Genomic DNA, 8798 nt, shown 5'->3' on the forward strand with positions numbered 1-8798 from the left:
GAATTCAGAACTGAGTGGACCACTTCGAGAAGTATGGGACGTGGAGAACCTCAACGCTGCCAGAGAGAACCGTCTAAGCCACTCGGGACGTCCCAAGGAGCGAAAAGTCGAGCTGGTCGAAAGAGTGAGAGAGTCTCTCCAGCAAAGTCTGAAACGCTCTGTACGTAAGCGAAGTCAGTCCCTTGGTATGTCCCATGAGACTTGCAGGAGAGTGCTGGTGAACGATATCAGGGCTTACCCATACAGAATACAGATGCTGCAGACCCTTACAGCCTCAGACTAGAAGCAGAGGAGGGCTATGGCAGTCAAGATGCTCGAGAAGATTGAGGAGACACCAAGTTTCCTTAACCTCCTTTGGACTTCAAATGAAGCCCACTTCCATCTTGGAAAGGCGAACTCCAAGACAAATGTTTTCTGGGAGTCCTTCAGACCCAATGAAGTAGTCACCAAGCCCCAGCACTCCCCTAAGTGCACGGTGTGGGCTGCAATCTCAGCCAGAGGCATCATCGGACCAATCTTTATCGAAGAATCTAGCGCAGCAGTGACAGTCACCAAGGAGCGGTATGTGGAGGTCCTCGAAACCTTCAAGAGTGAGCTTCAGACCATCTACCATCGCTCATGAGCAAGTTCTAGTTCCACACCTAAAGCCTGTCCCGAGATTGGCTGAAAGAGAACTTCAGAGGCCGAGTGATCAGTCTCAAGACTGATTTTGAGTGGGCACCCCATAGCCCGGACTTATGCCCCCCAGATTTTTTTCTTTGGGGCTATCTAAAGGACAGAGTCTACGCAGGGAAACCCAGAACCATCACGGAACTCAAGGAAGCCATCAGGAAGGAGATGAGAGCCATTACCAATTCGGTCTGTAAGAACGTCATGGACAACTTCGTGCTGCGCCTCAAGAAATGCACGGAGCTAAATGGAGGCCATCTAGAACATATGCTGTAGAACGGAGAAAAAAAGGCCAAAGACCCTCGTGTTTTGATGTGATGTTTTGAATGTAAGAAACTAGTTATGACCAAAGTTTCATTTCATTCACATTAAGAAACGAGGCCTAATTAGAGTTGGGGCCCGTTTTTTTGGGTTACCCTGTACACACACGTCTGTGCCCAAATTTTGTATCTATATGTTAATTCCCTTCATTTCCATGGCAATTGTTTAGTTATCCAGAGGTAAAGGCGAATGGAGTCAAAGGTGGCTTTGTGTCTGGATTTGCCACCTCCTACACTGATGATTGCAAAAGCATGAAACATAAGTATATGTAAGAATAAGAACTATTATATAATTGGCTGGTTTCCTTCTATATATATAAAAGCAAAAAGTATGTATGTATGTGTGTATGTATGTGTGTCTGCTAAAAACTTTCGACAGACACGACAAAAATTCAGAAACTCGGTATCATATTGAAGCTCCATCCTTCGCTCAAAAAATATCGAAAAATTGTCCAAAAACGTTCATTTTTTCGCACCGAAATTGACAATTTTCGACAGGGGGGGGGGGGGTCAACAAAAACGGCCCTCTCGACCGGTTCTACGCATGCGTCAGTTGACGTCATGATCTGATTTACTTTAAATAGTTGAAAAACTGAAAAAATTTCATGTACGTCGCATTAGGTCGGTTGATTAGCGCATTGTTTCATTATCTAAAGGTTTTGGGTTCGAATCGTGGTGTGAGATGTCTTTCTTTTTTTTTTCGATTTTTTAAATTTAAATATTGAACCAGTGTTATTTAAGCCATTTTTCACATAACGTTCGTTTTTCTGGGTTTTTTTTACTACGCTTATCCACCCCCGACCACACACTCAAAAACACCCGGGTACCCACTGATTTTTTAAATTTTAATATCGAAACAGGCTTATTTAAACCATTTTTCACGTGTTTGTTTTCTGTTTTCATCGTTCGTTTGCCTTACGTTTTTTTTTTGTGTTTTTTTTCCCCGCTTAAGTGTTAACGTTGTTTTCTTTTTTTACTTCGCTTATAACAAACAAACCTACGCCGTCGTCGTCGTAACGCTCGATGACTTCCAGGTGCGCACCTGTCAATTTCGTTCTTAAATAAATTCAAACATCTTTCACTAACTCATTCTGGCTGGCCGATTTTATTTTCAATCTTCGCCTTAGGGCTTCGGGTTCGATCCTACCCCCCCCCCGGGTTCTTTTTTATTTAACACCACACACACACACACCTACAAACACCCGGGCAACGCCGGGTACCCCTCGCTAGTTATTATTATATAACTAGCAGTTCAGCCCGGCTTTGCTCGGGCCCTATATACTGTTCATAACTTGCTCTACGTGTGAATACACTTTATGTAAGATTTCAAATGTTTAGATCAAAATTTGTCTGAGTAATTATGTAGAGACCACAGAGGTCAATTTTTTTTTTTTTTTTAAACTTTGACCCCAATTTTGACTCCTTAAAATTATTTTGGTCTCAGATCAAAATAAAGTTTTACTTATGTCCAAGTTACCTACATCTAAAATTTCAAATATTTAGACCCAAAATTAGCGGAGGAATTTGGTAGAATCTGCAAAGGTCAACTCTTTCAACTTTGACCTTTCGGCAGCCAAATTCTCCCCCCAAAACTGATTAAAACGCTTGCCGCATGTCTGAATACCCGTTATGTATAAATTTCAAATGTTTAGACTCAAAATTGGCTGAGTAGTTTGCTAGACACTGCTATGGTCAAATCTTTTAGACTTTGACCCCTTGGCAGCTCAAATTTTCAACCCAAACCGATTAAAAAGCTTGCCCTATCTCTGAATACTCTTTATGTAAAATTTCAAATGTTTAGACCAGAAATTCACTGAGTAATTTGGTAGAGACCGCAGAGGTCAAATTCTTTTTAACTTTGACCTCAATTCTAACCCTTAACATTTGGGGGGGGGGGGCTCAAATCAAATTAAAAAGTTTGATCCATGTCCAAATAACCTAGATTTAAAATTTTAAGTGCTTAGACCCAAAATTGGTGGAGGAGTTTGGTAGAGTTTTCAAAGCTCAAATCGTTAAACTTTGACCCCTTGACAGCCAAATTTCTGTCCGAAAACTGATTAAAAAGATTTTCCCAAATCTCAATACTTCCTCTGTCAAATCTCGAGTCTCTAAACTGAAAATTGAATGAGTTATTTGGTAGGGAAAAGTACACAGACACACACCCGGCCATTTTCACTTTTTTAGATATATAGATTGGTTGGTTTCCTATTATATAATTGGTTGGTTTCCTATTATATAGATTGGTTGGTTTCCTATAATATAATTGGTTGGTTTCCTGGTATTGGTAAATAGGAAATCAAATTAGACACATATGTAAAAATACATTTTGAAGCCATCCAATGCAAATAATATACAATTTAAAAGAATGTTTATTGATATATTCCGGTGAAGAAACTCTCCTTTATCAAGATTTTTCTTTTCTTACGCCTCATGGTGGTACTACTAGGCAGAACAAGTTCGTTTAGTTGTGGTTCAATGTTTTTGTTTTTTACCAACGCCTTTAAAACAGGAAACCAACCAATTATTCCTTTACCACATGCCAAGAGCATCCTGGACTATTAAAAAAAAAAGAAATACTATTGAACAACAACTAAATAGATTTGTCCCATCTAGTAGTACCATCATGAGGCTTAAGAGAAAAACAAAAACAAAAGAGAAAAACAAAAACAAAAGAGAAAAAGAAAAAAAAAGAGAAAAACACAAAAAGAGAAAAACAAAAAAGAGAGAAAAACAAAAAAAAAGAGAAAAACAAAAAAAAAGAGAAAAACAAAAAAAAGAGAAAAACAAAAAAAAGAGAAAAACAAAAAAAAAGAGAAAAACAAAAAAAAGAGAAAAACAAAAAAAAAGAGAAAAACAAAAAAAAGAGAAAAACAAAAAAAAAGAGAAAAACAAAAAAAAGAGAAAAACAAAAAAAGGAGAAAAACAAAAAAGGAGAAAAACAAAAAAAAGGAGAAAAACAAAAAAAAGGAGAAAAACAAAAAAGAGAAAAAAAAGAAAAAAGAGAAAAAAAAGAAAAAAAAGAAAAAAAAAGAAAAGAAAAAAAGAAAAGAAAAAAAGAAAAGAAAAAAAAAGAAAAGAAAAGAAAAGAAAAAAAGAAAAGAAAGAAAAAAGAAAAAGAAAAAAAAAATCTTGATAAGGACAAGTTTCTTTGCCAAAATATATTGATAAACATTTTAAGTTGTTTATTCTTTGCGTTGGATGGCTTCAAAACGTATCTAACGTATGCGTTCTATTTTTTTAATATATATATATATATATATATATATATATATATATATATATCAGTGACCTTGTCGGTGGGTGTGTGAAAAGTTTGTACCAAACTCCTCTCTGAATATTTCGTCGACAGAGTTGAAATTTGATGTATAGAGTATCTGGACCTGCAGCACACTTTCGATTTTGTTTCTTGCCAGCAAAAATTGCTGCTAAGGAGTCAAAATTGAAAACAAAACAGTTGACCTTGGCAGGCTAAGTCGAATAAAACATTACTCCTGTTGTTACTTTTACGCATGTGCAAAAATTAAACATTCATAGCTCAAAGTTGTTTAACTTTTTACCTTTCGTGTTCATCAGATGGTAACAATGCTGGAGAGATAAATAACAACTAAGGTTGTAGTGCTAAATGTTCTGATTTTGATTTTAGTGGATGGCACCGGTTTTTTTTATAACTTTTGAAATCATTACTATATATTGGTTGGTTGTTTTTGCTTTGCGGCATATCAAACCCTTTTCAGGTCATTTAATGCCAAATCCAGTGATTTTGAAGAAAACATGTTTTAAGAGAATATATTTGTTTTTTGCTTTTTTCAAGTCAGTTTCTATTTAGTTGGGAACCTAACAGATACTACCACTCTAAGTCAGAGTGGACCTGGGAGCAATGACAATTAAGGAGTTGCTCCACATTCCTCAAAGCCTGCAAGCTGAGGCCTCACCATAGGATATAGTTTAAGGTCATATCCAGGACCACTATATATTGGATTATAATCAATAGAGAATTGGTTTTATAATAAGTAATCTACATAAATTAAAATATAATATTTATGGTGTATTATACGACCGGGCAACACCAGGAGGTCTTTTAGTAAATATAGTAAGGCTAAAACTAGGTTAAAAATACCCAAAGGAATGCCGATTCCACATATCAATTGGCTTTGTTCAGAAATCAACTATTTACTTATTTGTAGACGCATACACACATTCAGACCCAAATAGCAATCCATCTGACATATTAATAATTGACTTAAATTAGTTTTTTTTATTTCTCTGTCCACCATGTTATTGGCAGGAATAGATTTTATTTTGCGTCAGTTTATTTCTGTAAATACATATTTTAGATGAAGAAAAAATAATCTGTAAAATATACATGCCCGGAACAGAAAGGATATATTGTACATCAAAAAAAATCACAAATTGATGAAGTAGTTTTATTTTTAAGAAAAGCAAATTTTGTGGCTAAACGAACAGCAACAACATTTTGGAAACAGAGAAGGAACAAGGGAAATAACTGCAAATAATTCAAACTTTCGCTAGATTCTTTTCAGAAAGCTATGGGTAGGGTCTGACATTGGAAAACTCAAATATGCTAAAAAATTATTTTCTTTATAAAAATAAAACTACTTGATCAATTTATATGATTTTTGGAATATGATATTCTGTCAGATACGAACATCATACAGATTTTCTTTATTTTTGATTATTCATGGAGGGGGGGTGGACAAGTGATAACATCTTTACAGAGATTTTTTTTATTACCTTACTCCTCAAATATTTTTATAGATATAAGAATTATTCCCCTTGACTTTTGCATACTTAAACAAGTCAGTATTTTTTTTTTACCTGAAAAATTCTTTAATTTGTATTATCTTGCACTAATTCAGACAGATTTAGCTGACCGTCGGGTTCTTAAACGGTCATTTTCAAATGCAGAGAGTTTGCGTTTATCCTCTGATTTTAACACCCAACACAGGTCCTGCTAGTTTAATATAAACTGAATTTTACTATCTGGACACTCAATGTATCTCATGAAGTCTGTTTTAGTTGACTTGCATCAAATGAAGCTCAGCTTTGTAAATCTAAGTTAATTCACTGATCATAAATATTATTGCTTTCAGATGAGCTAACTTGGAATCCAGTCTCAATGGCTATACATATTCATCGAACCATTCTTTAGAACATGAAAACCAATAGCCTGTATACATCAATAATCTAGGTTAATGCAGTGGAAGAACCTCTTTGTCAATTCAAGACATTTTTATTTATTTTATTTTGTTATTCCCTTTCCCAAGTAAAATACAATATCTACTTCTGTTCAAATTTGACCTCTCTCAAGATAATCAAATGAAAAGTTAATCTTGTTTTACAAAAAATCTGAAATTGATCCAACATCAACAACCAGTATCTGATCACCGCACATCACAACCAAAAGATGAGGACCATTATAGAATATATCTAATATATAAAGTTATTGATGGATTTTCTGTGTTAGACCTAAATAACAATGCACCTGACAAATTGATATTTGATTCTGACTAGCCTTGAGGTGTGAGATCCTTTTGGTAGTGAGGCAAGTTAGCGAGATCAGATCGAGCAGATGACGGAGTGGACAATGACTAATCTCAACAGGAAGATGAGATCGGGTTTTAGCTGATGAGAGACCTAGCCAAGAAAAGTGGATGCCAACAACAGGGCCCCAATGACACATCCAGACCAGTATTCAAGGAATTAAATTTGGTATTTTGCCAATCTTTCTAATAACAAAAGTTCTATATTGCTGTATATCTGATCAGTTCAGCATGTTGGAAGATTAACCCGACGGTCTTTTACCAGGAAATGCTTTCTTGAATACTCAGTCTACATTGTTTTCAGCATCTTTTTTCTTTATGATAACCTCAATGGCATTGCGGTCCTGGATATGACCTAAAACTATATCCGATGGTGAGGCCCCACCTTGCGGGCCTTGGGGAGTGTGGAGCCACCCTTTAATTGCCATTGCTCCCAGGTCCACTCTGACCTGGAGTGGTAGTACCTGTTAGGGTCCCAACTATGGATTAAATAGAATCCGACTTAAAAAAAAATATACTCCATTAAAAATCGTTCCTCAAAATAACTAGATTCGGCATTAAATAACCTGAAAAAGGTTTATATGCCGTAAAACAAAAACAACCAACCAACCAACCATCAATGGCATTCCAAAACCCAAGAATTTCTTTAATTTGGGTCATCCTACAGTAATCCAGGCAGGTTTTTGCCAACCATTGTTCTCAGTCATTTTCAAATACAGTCTACATATAATATATACTAGCAGGCTGCCTGGCATTGCCCGGTTGTAAGATACACTTAAACAATATTATAATTCATGCAGATTAGAGAATTCTCTATCGATTATTATATTGGAACTAATATATAATAGTGAGATCAAAACTAACAAATATACACACTGCTGATGAAAAATTTAAGACCACTTAATCTTTAAAAAGAAACCTTTTTTTAAAGCTAATTTAATAAAAATGTAAATTTTAAAAATAAATCTTTGGAATGTAGCTTTTTGTTTCCATAACTTTTTGGAGTGTAGTATTGGTAACCTTCAGTCGGAAGAGTTTAAAATCTATCCTTAAAAAAAGTTTGTTTTTTTTAAAGATTTTTAAGTGGTCTTAAATTTTTGATCAGCAGTGTATGTGACGGGTGGCATCAGCTAGATTCGAAACCAAAACATAACACTCTCTAACCTTATTACTTAGCCTCTGACTCATGCCCATACGCCTATATTTCACCTGTCATCCTTTTTTTAAAAGATGGAATCGCCTGCTCTTTGAAGACAAAATTCAAGCAAGGATGCATAGTTCAGATTTTTATAATCATATAGATATACCTTGAAAAGAAAGAAAAGGATGTCTTCACATCAAAAGTAGAATTACTAACGAAAAAGATAAAGAGAAAGATGAGAGGGAGAAATTGATTTTTGGTGACCTTATGCATTTTTTTTTTATCATTGTTACTTAAATTACATTGATGGAACATCTAGAATGTCTGACAATTAGGAGATATGCTAAACAATATTGGAGCACGTTCAAAATCAGGTGATGGATGGATGGAGGAAGAGGAGAGGGTATTTATCCACCTAGGCATTCTGCCAAGTGTATTATAGCGAATTAAGGGCAAAATATTCTTTCATCTGGACAGGTTGTACGTGTATGAACTAAATTTTTTTTCTGTTGCATACTTTTATGCAGTATACCACCTGTACCTACCCGGGGTTCCTCAGAAGTCGCCATTTGCCCTCCTGCTGTCACAAGGGTATTGTTTTTAATATGGGGAAAATCCAAGTTCTCGAAAAAAGGACACTTTTGATTAAAATTGTCTCAATCTAGAAGGATTACTTTTTCACTGATCGAGGATCAAAAAATATAAACTTCAGTATAAGAACAGATACTATACTTTGCTCTCGAATCTTTACTTTCATTTGTGTTTCTTTTCTTTTTTAACTATGCCATTTTTTTTGCTTTTTACTAAATTATGATTTTGGCTTTTAGATTATTTTTTAAATAGAATTTCAAAAGTAAAATTTAATTATTACAGTATTATTCGGTCATTAAATTATTAATTGAATCAAATTATTATAAAATTAAATATAATTTTAACATAATGTTTTAATCTATTTATAAAATTATTGGATGAAAATAGCTTTCAAAACTTTAAAAAAAAAAAAAAAAAAAAAAAATTAAGTAAATAAGGATTTGCTAAAAATTTTCAAGCTAAAATTACTTTCTCTTCAACAGTTTAAATGCTTCCAAATTCCTTAAAAATTTTGAA

The 8798-nt window shown here is 34.6% G+C and overlaps 1 protein-coding gene across 2 annotated transcripts in view; it reads right to left on the minus strand.

Annotated features, from left to right (window-relative positions):
• Positions 1-8798, minus strand: part of LOC145298521 (acyl-protein thioesterase 2-like) — a 224736-nt gene that overhangs the window by 24139 nt on the left and 191799 nt on the right. The gene's annotated exons all lie outside the window — the stretch shown is intronic.

The sequence above is a fragment of the Euprymna scolopes genome, chromosome 2 (assembly GCF_053919585.1).
Source record: "Euprymna scolopes isolate OS-2025 chromosome 2, ASM5391958v1, whole genome shotgun sequence".
NCBI classification, from domain to species: Eukaryota; Metazoa; Mollusca; class Cephalopoda; order Sepiida; family Sepiolidae; genus Euprymna; species Euprymna scolopes.